This window comes from Pipra filicauda, unplaced genomic scaffold, assembly GCF_003945595.2.
Source record: "Pipra filicauda isolate LSUMZ 115617 unplaced genomic scaffold, ASM394559v2 scaffold264_size1072897_pilon, whole genome shotgun sequence".
In the NCBI taxonomy this organism is placed as follows: Eukaryota; Metazoa; Chordata; class Aves; order Passeriformes; family Pipridae; genus Pipra; species Pipra filicauda.
Window position 1 is genome coordinate 365,438 of NW_024104381.1, and position 19,978 is coordinate 385,415.

At 63.6% G+C, this 19,978-nt stretch overlaps 1 protein-coding gene across 2 annotated transcripts in view; it reads left to right on the top strand.

Moving 5' to 3' along the window:
• Positions 1–8,865: 8,865 nt before the first annotated feature.
• The window catches only part of PLEKHA6 (pleckstrin homology domain containing A6), a 43,397-nt gene continuing 32,284 nt past the window's right edge, over positions 8,866–19,978 (top strand). Inside the window, exon 1 of one of the 2 annotated variants that reach the window (XM_027746968.2) lies at positions 8,866–8,971. The gene's annotated coding sequence lies outside the window, so the exon portion shown is untranslated. Of the gene's footprint in view, positions 8,972–9,974; positions 10,185–19,978 lie in introns of those variants that run through there. The other variant, XM_027746971.2, reaches the window with a different exon arrangement.

The window sequence follows — 19,978 nt, forward strand, 5'->3', positions numbered from 1 at the left end:
TGCCCACCAGGTAGTGCAGGGAAGCTGCTGGGGATAAATTCCTGCTGGATGCAGTTGGAGTTGTACCTTTAGCCAAGCCTAAACACCTGTGCAGGGAAGGCACCTGCCACTGGTGCTCCAGAGCCAAGAAAGGTCCTGCTTGGAAAACAAGGCTCTGATGCTGGATGGGTCTGTGGGATTTGGGTGGTGGAAGCAACGTGTTTAAACTGCTCTGGAGAACCCAGTGTGAGCTGCTCTGTGGCCTGTGGGAAGCACCAGCCTGCTTCCTTCCTCATCCCTGCTTCCTTCCTCATCCCTGCTTCCTTCCTCATCCCTGCTTCCTTCTCCATCCCTGCTTCCTTCCTCATCCCTGCTTCCTTCCTCATCCCTGCTTCCTTCCCCATCCCTGCTTCCTTCCCCATCCCTGCTTCCTTCCTCATCCCTGCTTCCTTCCTCATCCCTGCTTCCTTCCTCATCCCTGCTTCCTTCCTCATCCCTGCTTCCTTCCCCATCCCTGCTTCCTTCCTCATCCCTGCTTCCTTCCCCATCCCTGCTTCCTTCCCCATCCCTGCTTCCTTCCCCATCCCTGCTTCCTTCTCCATCCCTGCTTTCCTCCTCATCCCGGCTTCTTTCCCCATCCCAAGAGAAAAGGCACCTCATCAGGAATGGAAAACCAGTGCCAACCGTCCCCTTTCTGCATGCAAAGCACAGCCCTTGGAGCCAGCAGCCAGGACATTGGGATACTGGGATACAGGCCCAGGTCTCTGGGAAGAGAAAGGCCTTTGTGCTGGGAAGAAACAAAGACCCAGCGGGACATTTGGATTCAGCACCTCTTCCCGTTCCTTGTCACGCTCCCCACGTCTGAGTCCGGGCTGTTCCGTGTTCCTGAGGTAATTTAGGCCAGGTCTGAGGTGAAACAAGGTTCTGGCAAAGGGGGAAGCAGGGGCAGGTTAAAAAGACTCCGGCTCCGGAGTGGGAGGGATGTTTTGCTGGCATCTCTCCACGCCGGATTCCGGGAGCTATGGAAACCAGGCTTTGGAGTTCCGGGCTGGATGTGGGAGCGCTGGGTTGCTGTGCCTGCTGGTAAACGTGTTACTGGGGTTACTGGTGATAAGAGGCTGTTAAACATCTGCTCCCAGTCCAGGTGTCTGGGCTCTGGCGTTCCAGCCGGGAAGGAGCAGCCCCCGGCAGCGGCGCTCCCTGGCACCGTCCAGCAGATTATGAGCAGCCCCCCGGCAAGGAGTGCTTGTGCTGAGCAGCTCTTCCACCGGGTCACCCCTGGGCTCTGGGAAAGCCAAGAGGGAGCAGAGATCCCGGGATTGTGGGGCACCGGGGTGGGGTGGGGTTGTGTCCCCAGGTGGGTGCCCGGCTGGGACCTCGGAGCAGGTGGATGGGATGAGTGTGGAGGGAGGAGAGGACAGTGGGAAGTTACAGGGTCAGGCCGTGGTCTGGTGAGGGTGGCAAGGCCCTGGCACAGAGTGCCCAGAAAAGCTGGCTGCCCCATCCCTGGAAGTGTCCAAGGCCAGGCTGGAGCAACCTGGGCCAGTGGAAGGTGTCCCTGCCCATGGAATGAGGCGGCACTGGGAGATCTTTAATGTCCCTCCCAAACCATTCCATGACTCTGTGGTGGGGAGGGGGACAACGCACATCTCAGGGAGCATCAGTTGGGCTCGGCTGAAGCACCTGCCTCCCTCCACGCCCCCATCCCGCAGCTGCATTCCCGGCGTTATTCCTGGGACGTTTTTGTCCAGGAGATGGTGCCAGAACTGTGCGGCAGAGGGGACGCGCAGCCAGCGACGCTGGCGGGGCCACCACCCCGCTGAGGGTGTCCCTGGCTGTCCCCCCCCGTCCCTCCCACCCCTCCCACCCTCCCAGGTGCTCCTCCGCCTTGCCCTGGATGAGCTCTGGGATGGGCAAATCCAAGGCGAGAGCGACAACCCTCCCTTTGTGCGCAGGAGCGCCCGGTTTGGTGACATTCCTGCTGCGTGACCCGCGGGGTTCCGGCAGGAAACGTCCCCGGCCGGGTGTGCTGCCCTGGCGGGGAGGTCACCGGGTGTCCTCCCTGCCCGCAGCCGGGCCACAGCCGTGCCCTGTCACCCCGCACGGCCCTTTTTCCGCGTGTTTCCCTCCCTTTTTCCGCGTGTTTCGCTCCCTCCGCCCTTTGTTCTCCACGTGGTCCCACCGCGGCCCCGAGCAAAGGCTCGGCGCTGTGGGGATGGAGGAGGAGGAGGAGGAGGAGGAGGAGGAGGTGGCTGCTCCAGGAACTTTGGGAGCAAAATCCTGCCCAAACCAGCGTCTGTGTCCCAGGCCAGGTTGGACGGGGCTTGGAGCAACCCGGGAGGGGGTGGAATGAGATGAGCTTTAGGGTCCCTTCCCACCCAAACCGTTCTGGGATTCCCCCATATCCCTGCTAAAGGAAGGACACGGCGCACAGGGGGAGGTGGTGGTGCCCAGTCCTGTGGGAGCCTCCCTGGAGTCTTCAGGAACAGGGAATCCAGGAGTGGTTTTGCAAGGAAAGCCTCAGTGAGTGCCTCTTGCTGTCCCCTTTCCTCCCCAACCTGGCTGGCTGGGAACAGGCAGCTTTTAAAAGGACTTTAAAACCAAATGAAAACAAAAAGCCCTGCTGGTATTTCCCCTTTGAATTTCCATTGGATTAAGATAGAAGGAAATAGGGGGAGAAAAAATTCCCTCGTGGAAAGCAATAAAAGCTGATTTATTTACCTGGCAGGAGAGAGCCTGGAGCTGCTCGGGGTTGTTGGCTGAAGGTCCTACAAAGCCCTCCAAGAACCTCAGCGTGAACCACTCCTCCTTCCCAATGTGCCTGGTGAGTCCATTCCCAGTAATTCCCATGGACAAGTGGGGGGGACTCTGGGAATATGCATGGTCAAGGGAAATGCATCCCTCCCTGGGGGTTACTAGAGAAGGAAGGAAATCTTTCAGGATCAGATGAACTCACCTGGAATGGCCCCTGATCCCACATTCCCTGGAGGTACCTGGGAGGACACTCTGGGTAATTGGAGAGGTTTAGCCCTGGGCTGGAAGGTGAGGACGGGGCACAGGGAGCTCCTGACACAGCACTACAGGGACAAAATATTGGGTTCTGGAGAAGGTTCTTCCCCCAGAGGGTGGTGGGGCACTGAGCAGGCTCCCCAGGGCAGCCCCAAAGCTGCCAGAGCTCCAGGAGGGTTTGGACAATGCCCTCAGGGACAGGGTGGGATTTTGGGGTGTCCTGTGCAGGGCCAGGAGTTGGACTTTGATCCTTGTGGGTCCCCTCCAGCTCAGGACATTCCATGATTCTGTGAAGAAAACCCCAACCCTGAGCCACTGCAGGGGCAGGGGGGCCAGAGGAGCCAGTGTTCCTGGGAACTCCATGGTTATCCCTGCAGTGCCATATCCCAGGAACTCCATGGTTATCCCTGCAGTGCCATATCCCAGGAGCTCCATGGTTATCCCTGCAGTGCCATATCCTGGGAACTCCATGGTTATCCCTGCAGTGTCATATCCCAGGAGCTCCATGGTTATCCCTGCAGTGCCATATCCCAGGAGCTCCGTGGTTATCCCTGCAGTGCCATATCCTGGGAACTCCATGGTTATCCCTGCAGTGCCATATCCTGGGAACTCCATGGTTATCCCTGCAGTGCCATATCCCAGGAACTCCATGGTTATCCCTGCAGTGCCATATCCCAGGGGCTCCATGGTTATCCCTGCAGTGCCAAATCCCAGGAGCTCCGTGGTTATCCCTGCAGTGCCAAATCCCAGGAGCTCCCTGGTTATCCCTGCAGTGCCAAATCCTAGGAGCTCCCTGGTTATCCCCACAGAGCCTCCCCAGCACCAAAATAGGATTAGGGCAGCTCAGGAACAGCCTCCTGCTGTGTCTGACTTTATCAAACCATCCCTGCCCTGAGCCCAACGTGCCACAAACCATCTCTGGCCAGGGCTGGCTCTGGAGACTCCTCGAAAACCACGATGCCAAAGGTGGATGTGGGAGATTCTTCCACGGGTTTGGCGCTGCCCTGGGACGGAGCAGCACCACAGGGAGCTGCTGGTGTGCTCCTGAGGTTTGCCCACGGGATTCCTTGGCTGTGGGTTGGCTCTGGAGCGCGGCCCCTATGGAGCAGAGGTGGGGTGGAAGCAGAAGCCCCTCCCCGGGGTGATTCCGTGACCTCCCCAGTCCCGGGGCACATCGGGAGCTCCCGTGGCCGGGTGTTAGTGGGGTGCTGGTTGAGGTTTGCTCAGCAGTGGGTTCAGGGATGGTCACAAGATAAGGGTGGTGACTCCCTGCTGTGACCCTGGACCGGGGCCAGCCCCAGTCAGCCCAAACCCAGCCCAATCCACCTTCCAAAATGCTCCTGGTGAGTCATGCTCTGAATCTGCAGGTGTGGGGGGCTGAGCACATGCTCACGTCCAGGGGCAGGATGGCAGCTCGGCCCCGTGGATTTGCAGCCAGGCTTCTCCCAGGGAAAGGAGCTTCTCCGGGTGAGCCAAAGCCCAGCGCTGTGGCATCGCCAGGGTCCCGTGGGGTGCTCTCCCAATGGGCTCCCCGGGACTAACCAGACGTGTTTTTCTCACCCAGTGCTTCAAAGAACTGCAGGAAAAGCTTTCGGGGAACTGGTTTCCCCAAATCCTGGCAGGGAGCTGCTCTCATGTGGGGACTGAGCTTCGGCTCAGCAGGACAAGCCCCTTCCTCTGCCCTATGTGCTTCAGTGCCCGTGGTGGTGCTTGGGCAAAGGTTGAACCTGACCTTGGACCTCCCAACCTTTCTGGTTCTGATTCCTCCCTCCTTTGGGAACCAGCTCCTTCTTTTTCGCTCCCAGGCCCCTCCTGAACCAGCCTCTTCCTCCTGGTGCCACGAGAAGCTTTGCAAAGGCGCCGCTGAGGCAGGAGGGCAATTGCCTCTTTCATTCAGCAGCCCCGGTGCCTCCCAGACCCCACCTTTCCCCTTGAAAGACGTTTAATTGCCGGCTAAGGACCGGCAGAGAGAAAATACCCACCGGGCAGCTCCCAAAGTGCCGCAGATAATCATCAGGGTGCCCTACATACGGCTTGGCCGCCAGATCAGACGGGGCAGAAGAATCTGACATTGTTTAAAATGAACAGGAGAGGGAAGTAACGACTCCATAATTACTCACCTTGAGTTAATGGATGGTAATTACCCGAGTAGGCAGTGGAGGAAGCCGTGACGGGCTGGCCCTGCAGAGTCATCAGGAGAGCTGGGAGGGTGCCCTCTGCTCCTCGCAGGCAGGGTGGCAGCCCGGCTCCGAGGGGGTTAAACTCCATGGGGCTGGTTGGGAATTTTTTTTTTTTTTCCCTTTTCCCTCCCTCCTGGGTTATTTGCAGCAAACAGAGCCTGGGTGGAAGGTCTGAGCCGAGCAAGTGTTCGCTCCTGGGGAGACGGGCTGGGAGTCGTTTGGCGCTTCCCGAGCCGGGCGCTGTCCCAGCCCGGAGCCGCCCCGCTCCCGAGCCCCCCAGTGCCACCCCCATGGGGGATGACATCGACTGGCTGGACCTGCCGGGCAGGTGGACCTACGGCGTGTGCGGGGACGGGCGCGTCTTCTTCATCGAGTACGTCCCGCCCGGCACCGGGGTGGGGTGGGATGAGGTGGGGTGGGATGGGGTGACATTTTGGGGGGTGGGGAGCGGGGTGTGTGGCTGGGGGGCTGCAGGGGGCGCAGGGCTTAGTTTGGGGTGGAAGCAAGGGGTCCCTCCTCCTCTGCAGAGCTCTGCACGGGGCTGCTTTCCTGCGGCACGGTCGCCTCTGCTTTCCCCCCACTTCTCTCTTTTTGGGGCTGTCCCACCCTGGTGGATGCTGCTCCTCTCTGGCCCTAAAATCCAGTCCTTGCATTCCTTTGGCTGGAAGAGTCACCTGTGTTGCAAAGACCCTTCCCTGGTGGCGGGAGGGGGCTCCTGGGCCCCCGCGGGTGCTGACGGCCCCTCTCCTTCCCTCCCACAGCGACGACACCAAGTCCACGAGCTGGGTGCACCCCGGCACGGGCTACTCCATCCAGAGTGGGCACTTCTCCTGTGCTGGTAAGGGATGGGCCTGGGGCCTGGGGTGACCAGGAGCTGGAGCTGTGGAGTGAAACCCTCCAGAAATGCAATGGGAGACCCCAAAAAGCTGAGCCAGCGGGAGCTGCCGTGTGCTGGGGAGGGCTGGGGGCACTTGGAGTGATGTGGGAGGTGATGCTGCATCTCCAGCGTGTGGTTTCCAGATTCTTAGGGGGGCTTTTGCCTTCTACAGAGGTTCCCTGTGGCCTCTGAGACCTGTTGGCAATGGGGAGGGGACACAAACGGCTTTAGAACTGCAGTGTGAGCGTGTGAGAGTCATCACAGCAGGACACAGCACCCCACGAGGGTCACGATCACCCCTCAGCTCCCTGCCCACACACTCCTGCCCGTCTCCAGTGCTGCCTTTCCCAGGGGGGGTCCCTCTGTGGGTGCCCCCCAGTGAAGGGAAGCCTCGGTGGGACACTGGGCATTGCTCCAGTGCAGCCCCCAGCCCCCAGCAGGGCTGGCAGGGAGGGCAGGGGCCGTGTGGGGCGAGGGAGAGTGACCCCTGGCTCTGCCCTGTCCTTGCAGGGCTGCCCCGAGGCTGGGAGGTGGACACCACGATGCACGGGGGCCTCTACTTCATCAAGTAAGTGGGGAGGGCCTGGGGGGAGAAGCTTCTGCCTCCTGCTCCCGAGAACCTTTGCATCCCGGGAGGAGGCTGGTCCTTGCAGGGATTACCTGGGCTGGTCTTTGCAGGGCTTAGCAGGGCCCAGACCCGGCTTTAGGGTCTGTCCTACCCCTGGGGCTGCCCGGGCAGGTGAATCCCACCCTGTCCCTGCCCACACTCTTGTGCTGAGTCCCTGTTCCGGATGCAAAACTCTCCTCTGAGGGCTCTGGGAGCTCCAGGGGGGTGTGGGCGAACCAGCCGGCCCCCCCATCCCGGATGCCTCGGGGGAACATCCCCCGGAGCCCGGGGGGGCTTTCTGGGAGGGGGTGGGTGACGCCGGGGGTCCCCGGGGCGCTCCCTGCCCGGGGCAGAGCACGGAGCAGGCTGTGCTGGCTGTGCCGAGCGTAACCCAGGGAGGATCCAGCCCCAGGGGCTGCTCCTGGTTCATCCCGGAGGGTTGTCTCCCATTCCCTCTTGCCCCCTCCTTGCCTGCAGTGCCGGAGCCGGGCCCTGGCGGGGTGATGTGGTGTCTAGACAGGCCGAGCTGCGGGCTGTGCTCCGGCTGGGGGGGTTCCAGGCGGGATCTTTGGGCCCGTCCCTATCTGGCTGCCGGAGGTTCCCCTGTGTGCCCAGACGGCCGTAAACCCGGCGAGAGCAAAGATCCCGAGTCGGCGGGCTGGGGGCTGGAGCAAAGCACCGGGATTATCCAGTCTAATCTGGGAGCAGAGACAAGGTGTCCTTGAGCCAGCCCCGTGCTCGGATCGTGCAGCCACAGCCGTGGCCCGGAGTGGGGCTGGGGCTGCCCTGTGACCCTCCTGCTCGGGTTGGAGCCTTGTGTACCTGCAGCACGTCTGCCCTGCTCCCCCTGGGCAGGGATCACCTTCCCTGAGCACCACAGCTCCTGGGAATGGAGCAGGGAGTGGGGCTGCCACTGGATCAGGGCTGGAGAAGGGTCCTGCCAGCCCCACCTGAGCCACCACGGCTTAGGGGACCAAGTGGTGGCCCCTGTGCCCCAGAGATGGTGCTGGGGCTGGCACGGTGGTGCCAGGGCCCAGCTGTGGATAAGGGAACCACCGGCTCCATGTGATGCTGGGCTCCCTCCCACCTGTGCCAGCCTGGAGCGTGGAAGGGCAGCACCCAATCCCTGAGCCCTGTCCAGGTGCTTCCATGGGAAGCACTGCTGGTAAAAGGGATCTTTTCCACCTCAAACGTAGCCCCAGCTCTGACAGGCAGAAGTAGGGCAGTGCCATGGATCAGGGCAGTGCCATGGATCAGGGCACGGTGCCATTGCTGTAGGGCTGCTATCTGCAGTCCCAGTGCCTCTGTGCCCTGCTCTGGGAGCCACCCTCCACCAGGCCAGGGCTGGGGGCCTGAGCAGGGCTGGGGAAGGCCCTGCCAGCCCCATCTGTGCCATCACTGGCCCTCAGCAGGGCCCGGGGGAGCGAGGGGTGGCCTTTGTGCTCCAGGGGTGCAGTGGCTGTTGGGAGCTCTGTTGCTGCCCATCCTCTGCATCCTCTCCCTGCAGGCAGCAATCCTGGGATGCAGAGTCTGGAATTGCTGCCTGACCCACTGCAGAGGGTTCCACGATGTGGCTGGGAACAAATGAGCTTCCCTGTCCCACGGGATGCAGGATGGAGGGGGAAACAGGGGCCCGGCTGCTTGCCCAGGGATGCAGTGGGATGTGCAGTCCCGGCTGCTCCCTCCATTCTGGGATGTGGGGAGGGAGCGTGGTCCAGGCTGTCCCAGGAGATGCTGGGATGCAGAGGGGAGCGTGATCCAGGCTGTCCCCCTGTTGAGATGCAGAGGGTGCACAGTCCTGGCTGTCCCCCTGATGACGGGACTCAGGGAGGGGGGGATCTCTTCTGGCTGCCCCCTCAGTGCTGGGATGTGGGGGCAGCGCGATCCCAGCTGCCCCCCCGATTCCAGGATGCAGAGGGGAGTGTGTTCCAGGCTGTCCCTCTGATTCCGGGGTGCCGCGGGGAGGGGGAGCGCGATCCCGGCTGCTCCCCAAGGAAGCAGGGGGGGGGGGGTGTGCGGGGGTGGGGTGAGCGTGGTCCAGCCCCCCTCGCGGGGTCGCGGGTCCCCCCGGTGGGGCACGGGGGGGGCGGTGCTGTCCCCCCGGGGGGATGCTGAGGCGGGGGGCGGTGGGGGCGGCGCGGCCCCCCCGCCGTGCTCGGTGCCAGCCCGGCGTCACGTGCCGCTCGGTGGCCCCCGAGCATGCCCAGCTCCGGCTGCGGCTCCGGCTCCCGCTCCGGCTCGGGCTCGGGCTCGGGGTGGCCGGGAGGATGCTGCGCCCGTAGGCAGCGCGGGGGGACCGGCCGCTGCCCGCCCCGCACGGTGAGTGCCTCCGGCGCAGCTCCCTTCCTTCCTCCTCCTCCTCCTCTTCCTCCTCCTCCTCCTCCTCCCGGGCGCTGCAGGGGGGGCGCGGAGCGGCAGCGCATCCCCTCATCGCGTGGGGGGGAGCGAGCTGGGCAGGGGGGGCTCTCTTGGGAAAAGGGGGGTGTCTGTGCTCCGGCCCCGTGGGCAGAGCAGGGTGCGCTGTGGGGGTCAGCACCCCCTGCGCCCCCCAGGGTCCCCCTGCACCCCCTGCTCCTCCTGTCGAGCTTTCGGTGAGAAGTGGGGACCCCCCCGAGCTGTCCCCGCCGTGTGTTTGTGTGCTGCGTGCTGGTTTGTGCCCCCGGACCCCCCCAGCTGCGGGCTGGGACCCCCTCGGTTTGGACCCCTCAGGCTGAGACCCCCAGGCTTGGACCCGGCTCCACACACGGGCAGAACAGTGTTTGGACAGGACCTGTCCCTTGGGGCACTGTTTTAGCACCCCTAAACCCCGGGCTGGTGCCGGGGGGGGGCTCAGATGGGCCAGACCCCCCAGCCCCGCGTGCGCGGCCGGACCCCCGCGCCGGGCACTTTGCTGCGGGCACGGGACGGGATGTGATGGATGGAGCCGAGATGTCGCGTCTGGCGCTTCCCGGGGATCCGAGACCTTCCCTTGGCTTCGCGGCTCGTCTCACTGCCTGCCGAGAGCGCAGAGCCGTCCTCCTCCTCCTCCTCGGTGGGGAGGAAGGGCTGCGCTGCTGCGTCGTGGGGGGCTCCCGGGCCCCCCTGCCCCGGGTGTCTGGCGGTGCCGGAGACGCGCGAGCCGCAGCCGCTGCCCTGAGCCCTCAATCGCAGCTTTGTTGCGCCGCTGCGAGATCTGAGGGAACAGGGGCTGATTCATCACATGATGGGGCATGTTAATACGCCACGAGTCTATTAAACCCCAGCGGAAGGGGCTGGACCGGCCGCCCTCCCGCGGGGCTCGGGGGGACCCCAGCGCCGGCCGCGGGACCCCCGTGCACGATGGGAGGGGGGACGGCCCCTCCATCACCTCTGTGCGGGGTCTTTGCCACCCTCCGAGGGCTGCGGAGTGGGAGGGCTGAGTCCCGTGCTCGGTGTGATCCACCTGGCCCCGCCATCCCCCCGTGACGTGCCGCGGTCCCTTGGGTGCAGGGGGGGCCGAGCCCCCGCTCCAGATGGCCGCGGGAGCCGCTCCGTAATCCCTGCGTGCGGGGAGGTGAGAGGGGAGCTGCAAAAGGGGGGTGTGCGTGGCCATCCCGGGGTGAGGAGGGGAGCGGGGAGGCCGGGAGGGGAGGGAGCCGGGGTGGCATTTGCTGCCGGAATGGTCCCCCCGGGCAGGCGAGGCTGCGGCGCCGCGCGGCTCTGCAGCCGGAATCGGCAGCACCCGGCGGCTTCTCCCACTTCTGCGCGTCAGGAGCGTTTGCATCCCCGCTGTGCATCCCCCTGTGCATCCCACGGCGCATCCCGTTGCGAATCCCATCGTGCATCCCACTCTGCATCCCTGGCTCCAAGTCCCCGGCTCGTCCCGCGGTGCAGGGCCGTGCACACGCGTGTGCTCACGTGTGCGCTCACCGGGTTCCGTGTGCGTGTGGCTGCTCCCGTTCCCTCCCCTGAGCCCCGCTGGCATTACCTCATCGGGAAGGAGAGCTCCTGTCCTGCTCCAACCTGTGCCGGTCCCTCTTGTCCCCTTTGCTCTGCCGAGGGAGGACGGGGCTTCCCAAGGGAGCTCTTTCCCTCCTCCCTGGCAGGGCTGTGGCTTTGGGGACACCCAGTGCTGTCACCCACCCCGAGCCACCCCCTCAGGGACCCAGACCCAGGATTAGGACTCCCAGAGAGGAAGAAGTGGCCGAGGCATTAGAATTCCTGGGCATCTGCTAAAAATCCCATGGGAAGCACAATGCCAGGCCCCTCCGGCCTGGCTGTGTGTGCCCCGGGCAGAGCCTGCCAGGGGAGCAGCCTCTGCACCCCCAGCCCATGCCGGGGACCTCGGCAGGCCCTGGACCCCCTCCCGCTGCACTGGGCCCCCCGTGCCCCATCAGTCAGGGAGAGGGGCTATGGGGAGGGGTCCCTGCCTTCCCAGGCAGGGCCTGGCACAGGGGTCCCCCCTGGCAGATGCGGTGACAGGGTGACGCCTGGCACCGGGCCGGCGCTGGCCTTGCTGGGAACCGTGTTTTCCTGCTGAGTTCCCATAGAAACAGGCGGGAGCAGCCGCTGGGCTGGCGAGGATGAGGGAGAGGAGGGATGGGCAGGAGGGTGAGCTCCATGGCTGGCACTGCCGGGGCGAGGCGGCTGTGCTGGGTGCCAACTGCTGTGAGGGCACCAGTGACCGTGACTGTGACCAGTGGCTGCTCCCTGCCATGGGGAGGGGACACCAGCATCGCCCTGGCCGGGGGTCACCGTGCCTGTGTGTGTGTGTTTTCACTGTGTGTGTGTGTTTTCACTGTGTGTGTGTGTTTTCACTGTGTGTGTTTTCCCACGTGTGTGTTCACACCCCCGCCCCGCAGCCAGGCCTGGCATCGGGCACAAACACCACCCCAGATGGGCAGCGAGGGGTTTAATCCCCCCGAGGCCTTTTGAACCCGTCGCAGCCGGGCAGGGCCGTGGGTTGTCTCCTGCTCCATCTGTGCCCCCGGGAACCAGCCGGGCCGGGGATTTCTCCTGGCCGGCTTTGCAGGCTGGCGGGGAAAGCGCGGCCCCGGCTCCGCCGCTGCTCCTCTCTCTCTCCCAGGCGTCGGTAGTAGCATCCCCCACTCCTGTTTTCCTTAGCTGGAAACATGATAATCCGCAGCAGGCAGGAACAGTGCGTTGAGGAATGTGCTGTCTCCTCTCCAGCCTCCTTCCTCCCCGGGATTCTCAGCCCTACACCCACCCAGGGAAGTCCTGCTCCTCAGGCAGCCCCTGCCCGCTGCCCCACGGGGAGGTGGGTGCCTCGTGCCCCGCCAGCCCTCTGCTCCCACACATCCCTGTTTTCCTGGCGCTGCGGGAGAGCAGCCCCCTGCATGTGGCACAGGCAGACGGAAACCTGCAGAGAGAGGGAGGGGGGATGTGTGTTGTGTCCCACCTCCCAGCCCTGCCTGCTCCTTCCACCATCCCAAGCTGGAAAACGCCCTGGGAATGGGTTGTTCAGTGCAGGCAGGCTGTTGTTTTTCAGCGTGGATTGGGTTTGGTTTCAGTTTTCACTCGGTGGCAGCAGCACAGGGAGCCCATTCCAAGCCTGTTTGGAGCCCGGTGAGGGCTCCCCAGCAGCGGCTGCGGGGTGAGGTGGCTCCGGCCCTGGCATGCAGGGAATCAGGTTGGATCCAGGGAATCAGGTTGGATGGTGGCAGTGGCCGGTTGTGCCCTTAATCTGTGAATTCGCTAAAGCTCTTTAATAAAGATTCAAAGTCACCAACTTCTCAATTAAGGGATGAGGCAGCTCTTGATCCCTGTTTCTGGGTCAGGCAGAGAAAGGCCATTTAAGACCTGGGTGACTCCTTTGATGTTTCCAAGGGAGAGGACTGGGATAAACACCTGGCCAGCGTGGGCTGGGCACCAGGACGTGTGGCTTGGCCACCTCTGGGGCAGGACCTGCAGCCTGGAGTCCAACCCTGGCTGCTCCTGAGTCATGGGCTGATTTTTGGGAGAAAGTGGAGCTGCTGGAGCGAGTCCAGAGGTCACGGAGGTGCTCCAAGGGCTGGAACAGCTCTGCTCTGGAGGCAGGCTGAGGGAGCTGGGGGTGTTCGGCCTGAAGAGACCTTAGAACCCCTTCCAGTGCCTAAAGGGGCTCCAGGAGAGCTGGAGAGGGACTTGGACAGGGGCCTGGAGTGACAGGACAAGGGGGAATGGCTTCCCACGGCCAGAGGGCAGGGTTAGGTGGGATATTGGGATGAAGTTCCTCCCTGTGAGGGTGGGGAGGCCCTGGCCCAGGTTGCCCAGAGAAACTGTGGCTGCCCCATCCCTGGAAGTGTTCCAGGCCAGGTTGGACAGGAGTTGGTCTAGTGGAAGGTGTCCCTGCCCATGGCAGTAGGTGGAACAAGATGGTCTTTAAGGTGCTTTCTGACCCTAACTATGATCCTATGAGAGTCTCTCCCCCTCTCCCCGTGGAGCACGGATGCTCCCTGCTGTGTGGTGCTGGTGATGCTCTGGGATGCCCTGGGCAGTGCCACCGGCCTTGCAAGGTCCTGCCACTGCCACACTCTCACTGAGGTCGAGAGGGCCCTGTCCAGCCCCATCCAGCTCTCCCGGAGCAACCAGGTGGGCTCGGGAGTTTGGTTGGACCCTTTGGACTCAGCAGGAGGGTCTCCTTGCCCTCTGGGTGTGCCCATGGGTGGTCTGCACCCTGCCAGGATCCCCCCCTGCTCTCCAGGGTGCTTCTAACCCTCTGTTTACCTCAACAACAGCCGCTCACATGGGTGTTAATTGCAGGAGCTGGCAAGGCACTAATTAGGGGATAATGAGACGCCTTTTGTGTGTGCATGGCTGCCTAGTGACAGATGCCCCTCTCCAAACAGCCGGCGGGTTGGTGATGTTCCATGTCCATGATCCCTCTGGGCCGTGTCCATGATCCCCCTGTGCCATTTCCATGATCCCCTCGTGCCATGTTCCTGATCCCTCTGGGCACACTGGTGATCCCCCCTGTGCCATGTTCCTGATCCCTCCCCTGTGCTGTGTCCATGGTCCCCCCCGGCCGTGTCCCACTAATCCATCTCCCCGGCTGCTCCAGCCTGGCACACTGGGGCAGCCTGGAGGTTTCTCAGAGCCCCAGAGGATCAGAGGAGCTCCCACCCCTGCGCTGGGGGACATGGTGGCTGTGCAGCTGCTCCGAGCCCCCGAGTCCCACCGGTGATTCCGCGGCCGCCGGAGCCTTTCAGCGCAGCCCTTTGTTCTCGGAGCAGGGAGGCAGGATCCGGCCGAGGAGGGCTCAGCATCCCATGTACCATCCCTCCCCACGCTCGTGTCCACGTCCCTGGGTGACTGGAGCTGGGGACTGGGACTGGGCTTGTCGTGGCGGCGACTGAGCAGAGAGAATCCTCCCGCATCCTCCTGCTCCTTCCCACATCCTCCCTCATCCTCCCGCTGCTCCAGCACCCGTGTTCCTGCCGCTGCCGCTGGCGGCAGGGCCGTGTGTTCCTGCTGAGCAGCGAGAGGCTGTTGTTGCTCTCCTCCTGCCTGCAGCCACGGGGAACACGGAGCCGGCGCTCCACTCTCAGCATTCCTTACGTAACGCCGGCAGCGGCTCCGGCAGCTCGGCGGCACCGAGGCCTGGACCTCGCACCCAGGGAAGGGCACCGTGCTGGGGAGAGGTGTGTGGCTGCTGGATGCCTCTGTGGCGCGGTGGGAGCACCAGCACGGGTGTCAGCGGCTGGGCTGAGCGGGAGAGGCCTCTCCCTGTGCTGTCCCGGAGAGTCGGGAATGCTGTGCCGTGGGTCGGGCTCCCGGCAGAACAGCCAGGACCAGTCTGGCAGCACCGGCCGCCTGCCAGCCCTGCTGGGCCGGTCCCACAGCAGCCGGGGGATGAGCCCTGTGCTCATCCCTCATCCCCAGGCACCTGCAGAATGGAGCTGCTACACGCCCGGGCCATGCGGTGGGCGCTGGGGACTGTGCTCCGTGCCAGGTGAGGATGGGGGGGGTGGGCACAGCATCCTCAGGGGAAACAGCTGGAAAACTCCACCCCGCTGGCACTGCCCCTGGCAGCTGCACACCCCCAGCCTGGGCTGGGCACCCAGGAGGGTTTGAAGGGTCAGGGTGGGAGGTCTGGGACCCTCCGTGGTGGGCACTGAGCCGTGGCAGGTGATGGGTGCTGCGGTGCCAGGGATCCAGGGATCCAGGGCTGATGGCAACCAGGGCTGAGCGGGTTCCAAGGGCTCCGCCACCTCTGTCCCGCTCTGCAGTTACAGGAGGTGAATCCCCCTCCTCCCTGGCTGTGCAGGGATCTACTTCCAGCAGTGGAAAACCCTTTGGCAGTGGCAGGGTTGTGACTTTGTGTGTCTCAGGACCCAGCAGGCAGGTGCAGGATGAGGCAGCCAGACCACGCTGGAATTCCATGGCTGGAATTGGACAGCTCTGCATCCCTGACACACTGAGAGCACATCCAGGGGCAGCTCAGCTCCCACTTCACATCCTGCTCTTCCTTTTCACCCACGTCCTCACACTCCCTGGAGTCACCATCACTTTCCCCGTGTCCCCCATGTCCTCAGGGGTCCCACAGCCAGGACCCGCACCCCAGGGGCTCAGCTCTGCTCCCCCTTTGCAGGGTGATACTCGAGGGGGGTCAGGAGGACCCCCAAACTCCCGTCTCTCAGCCGCCTGTACTGAAACTAATTTTCCAGCCTTTATTCTTCCGGAGAATTTGAAGAGGCGATTGCACCCTCAGGGCCCAGAAAGCTCAGGCAAATCAGGAGATAGAAATCTGCCTCTGTGGGATTGTTTTGGAGCCAACTGCCTGGTGCCAGTGTGCCAGATCCGGGGGGCTGGGGGGGTCCCAGGGCTGGGGGGGTGTTCCCTGGCTCCTCAGCTGGGCCGATCTTCTTTGCCGGCTCTGCCACGCGAGCACAGGGGGATTTTTGTTTTTCCCCCCCCTCCTTTTTTGTCGTCGTTTTTAAACGCCTGTTTTGCGGATGTGCAAAGGCAGTGACCTTTCCCGGGGCCGCCCGGAGCTCCGGCTGCTCTCCCTCCTGTCAGGGAGATGAGGGATTCGGGAGCTACGTGCAAACTGCCGGGCCTCGGGGCTCCCACACTCAGCTGCAGTCGCGGTGATGAGTTCCCGGAGGGGAGGAAAGAGCTCGTTTCCCGTCTCTCCCCGTGTGCCCGGAGATGCCAGGCCCTTCACCAGCCGCCAGTGCTGCTGCTCCCCGTCCTCCTGCAGCTCCTCCCTGCCAGCTGTTATTGGTGTGACCTTGTCCCCGTGGCCGGGGGGGGGCTCCGGGGGCAAAACGTCCCCCTGAGGGCCTCCCGGGATGGGCGGTGTGGGATGGACACGGGGCACAGGGATGGGTGCCAGGGGGAATGGTCTGGCTCCTGCCCCTGACCACTGGCTCCCAGCCATCTGTCCCCTTCCCCAGTGTCCTTGGTGGCCTCCCTGGCTGTGGACAGGCCCACGCTGGCCCACCACAGATAACCAGGAGCCGGCAGGAATGTTATTTATGCGGGTAAAGTTCACCTGCCCCCAGGAGCTGTCCTGGCACAGGCTCACGGGGTTCGGGGTGACCAAAAGCAGGGCTGTCCTGTCCCTGGGGTGACAGGGTGGCCCCTGTCCAGGTGCCACCAAGCCCTGGCTCTGGTGGGAGCAGGCTCAGGCTCCCAGGAGGGTGCTCATGGGCAGCAGAGCAGAACAGACCCCAATTCCCATTCCCGTGGGGGCATCCTGGGACGCCAGGGCGAGGGTGGTGGGATGGGGCTGGCGGGATGGGGGTGCTCTGGTGCTCTTCAGTGAGGCAGAGCCACTGTCGGTGGTTTTGGGGTGCAGGGGAAGGTTGGTGCTGTTGGATGCCCTAGGGCAGAAGCAGGGAGCAGGATGCCTTAAATAGGGAAACTGAGGCACGGAGCCAGCCCAGTGGGAATTAGAGCCCGTGACCTCCTGTGCCTCCGTCTGACGTGTCCCACCCCTGCTCCAGAGAGCTCCCGAGGTTTCGGGGGGCAGGGGGTGTGCCTGTGCACACGTGCCCTCCCTGGCACCCAGCAGCCCCATTTCCTGATCGGGTTTGGGTGTTGCCATCATATAATTAGTCGGTAATTGCTCTCTAATGAGGCAGCAGTCCTGCGGCGCGTCTGCGCTTCAGAGGGCTTCCCCTGCCCCGCGCCGCTCCCCGCAGCCCCCCAGGGTGGCCCCCCGAGCCCCGGCCCCCTCCGCGGGGTCTGTGCTGGCTCCTGCGAGCGGGATGGAGAGATCTGGGGCGGGATGTCCGCAGAGGGGTCTCCTCCGCGTTCGTCCCCTCCCAGCGGGTGGCACTGGGGGCACCGGGCGGTGGCGTGTGCCCGCAGTGCCCGTGCCAGCCTGGCAGCCTGCCCCGGCTCCTCTCAGCGCTGCCTTTCACTCCCTCCTGGCACCCGCCCCGCTGCCTCCGGGGCTCTTTGGGGATTTCCTCTTGCCTCGCCCCCGCTCGTCCCCGCTGGCACGGTCACCCCGCTGGCACGGTCGCCCCACTGGCACGGTCGCCCCGCTGGCACGGTCCCGTTTGCCTGACCCGTGGCCCCCGTGCCCTCCTCCCGTGCCGCCCCAGGGGAACAGCCACCCCACCCTGACCCCGTGTCCCCCCGTGCCACCGAGCGGGTGCCCCGCTCCTCTCCCGACCTCCAATCCCGTTCAATCCCCCTCCACCCCGCGGCGGAACAGAGAGTGCCAGGTATTTTTAGCCTGGCACGGATGCTGGGAGGCAAACACGCGTCGAGGGGGCTCTTTTGGTCTTTTTTTTTTTTTTCTCCCTTAATCCTCCTATTTTAAAGGCCAGGCTGGCTCTGCCGGGGGTGGGGATGCCCACGCACTGGCAGGTCCCGTGTGGAGATCCTGGGAACGGATGGGGTAACACCGAGTTTGCCTGGGAAGGAGAAGGGGACGGGCACCAGAGCAGAGCCCCTCTTTTGGGGTGACCCCGGGAGCTGCTCTGCCCTCCCCGGGGTGGGTTTCCATCCTCCTGCCCTGGGATGTGCTGTCACCCCTCGGGGGATGCTCAGCCCCAAATGTGGTGAGAGGCAGCGAGGAGGAGGAGGAGAAAGGAAGAGGAAGGCTCAGGTGTGTGTGCCAGCCCCGGGTGAAGTCCACGTGCCCCTTGCTCGCTCCCGGGGGTTTGTTTTCCTGGGCACAGCTCTCCTTTCAGCTCGGCTGAGCAGCAATGATCAGCAATTCCGGTTTTTATGGCGGCCCTAACGACGCCGGGCTGGGGGTGCCCCCCCTCGCCCCCGTGCTGCCAGGGTTCTCCTGACAAATCATTTGCTCTGTTGCATGTTTTTGGTGTTTCTGGGTTTTTTTGGGAAGTTTTTTTAAATTAATTTTTCCCCTTTCCCCTGAATCAAGTGGCTTGTCTGATTTGGGAACAACAAGCAGTGGGGAATGTAATGAATCTTTTAAAGCTCCTCAGGGTGAGAGGTTGTAGGAGGGGGGTGCTGGGGGGGTATTTGGGGTGTGCTGCACCCCTCAGCCTTGGGGTGCAGGGCTGGAGGAAGGGTTTGTGGTATCAGCAAGGCTGCCTGGGGCCTTATCTTATCCCTGGGCTTATCACCAGACATGCTTGTGCTGCAGATAAGCAGGACCTTGGGTTCAGGCGCGGGTTGTTTGGGGGGAGATGCTCCATGTCCCAGTACTGGGGCCCCCTGGGCAGCAGGGATGTGCTGGGGGGGATAAACCCCGCGCTCAGGGGTGGAGGGTCCCTCTGTGGCTCCCCAAAAGCTCAGTGTGTGAGGGTGGGACACAGAGCAGCCCCTCCTGCAGCCTCTGAGCTCCCACAGGCAGGCAGAGGAGGCTCCTTCCCTTGCTCTGATGGTGCAGGAACCGGGGCTGGGAACAGCCTGTCAGGTTTGACCCCGTCCCTTCTTCTCTGTAGGCTAAACAAAGTGGACAAAAATCCATTTTTAGGCCAACTTGGTGGCTGTGGGCTCATCTAGGTGCTTAAGTAGAAGAGCTGGATTCAGAACACCCGAGGAGGAGCCCCAGCTTCAGCCCTGACCCCCAAAATCTCACTCTGTGCCTGGACCACGTCAGTGGTCTCTGCTCCATTCCCAGGGATTTATGTGTTGCTGGAAGATGATGATTTTGGTTGCTGTGGGGCCGTGTTGGTGTGACCAGAGGAGCTGGAGAGGGGGACTGTCTGTACCCAAGCACTGCCCAGTGCTCACAGGGCATGCAGTGAGTGCTGTCCCGGGGGGCCAAAGTCCCTCGGGGTGGCCCTGGGGAGGAAATCCCTGCCCGAGGCTGCCTCACCCCCTCATCCCCAGTCAATCCAGCCTCTCCAAAGGCAAATTTGCTCTTCCAAATTACCCTCATGGTATGCTGGGGGTCAGGGGGCTGCAGGGGCTGGACCCACCCTGCAGGTGCCCCGTGGGAAGGGTCCCCCTGCCCTGCGCCGCGGTGCCGTGTCCGTAGGGGCTCTGGGGGCAGCTGGTGGCCCTGCCCAGGGGGGAATGGATGGCAGGGGGTGCCCCAGGAGCTCCTGCTGTGCCTCCCCGTGATGAGGCAGGGCCGGGAGCTCGGCAGGCAGGTGGCTGGGGCGATGCTGCTGCTCGTAAACAGGCTGGGATTGTTTGTGCGCCCCAGGGCCACTTGTGCAACCGGGGCGGGGAGCTGGGAGCTGGCTCCGAGCACTGCGGGGCTCCCCACACCCCACATGGAGGCTCCTTGGCCGGATCCAGCCCCGAGAGCACCGGGAACACAAACTGCCCCTTCTCCCCCCCGAGCTCCCCAGTGCAGAGACGCGGCCGCAGGATGGAGAGGACCCCACGGATGTGCCCACTGGGATCCTCTCCCTGCCACGGAGCAGCTTCAACCCCAGCCAGGGAAGCAGTTTTGGGACTCCCCTTTACCATGGGCGATGCCTGGGACTGTCCCTGTGTCCCTGAGCAGGACACACCACATGGCCACGGCAGCAGAGCCCAGCCTTTGTCCTGGTATGTGGCCACCCCGGTTCTGGGCTGAGCCCGGAGAACTGGGAAAAACAGGGCAGGAGTTTGTCTTTCGGGGTGTTTTGACCCGCTGGAGGAAGCACGGGAAGCCCTTCCACCCCAGGAAGTCCTGCAGTGGCACGAGGAAGTCCTGGGGTGGCACAGTGTGGCCACAGCCTGGCTCTCAGCCAGCAAGTCCCTGGCGAGTGGAGGGTCCCACTGGGATGGCAACGGGCTCCCACCGCCCTGGGTGCCCTCAGTTCCCATCACTGCCGGGTGAGGGGGAAGTTTTCCATGACCACAGGTGACCAAGTCACCTGATCCCGGGGGGTGCTGAGCCCTTCCCGCCTGTTTTACGAGGTTAAAAACTGCACTATTTGCTTTTCCCACATTGCCAGTTTGTTCCCATATCGCCAGGAAGGTGGTGCCCATCCGGTGCCC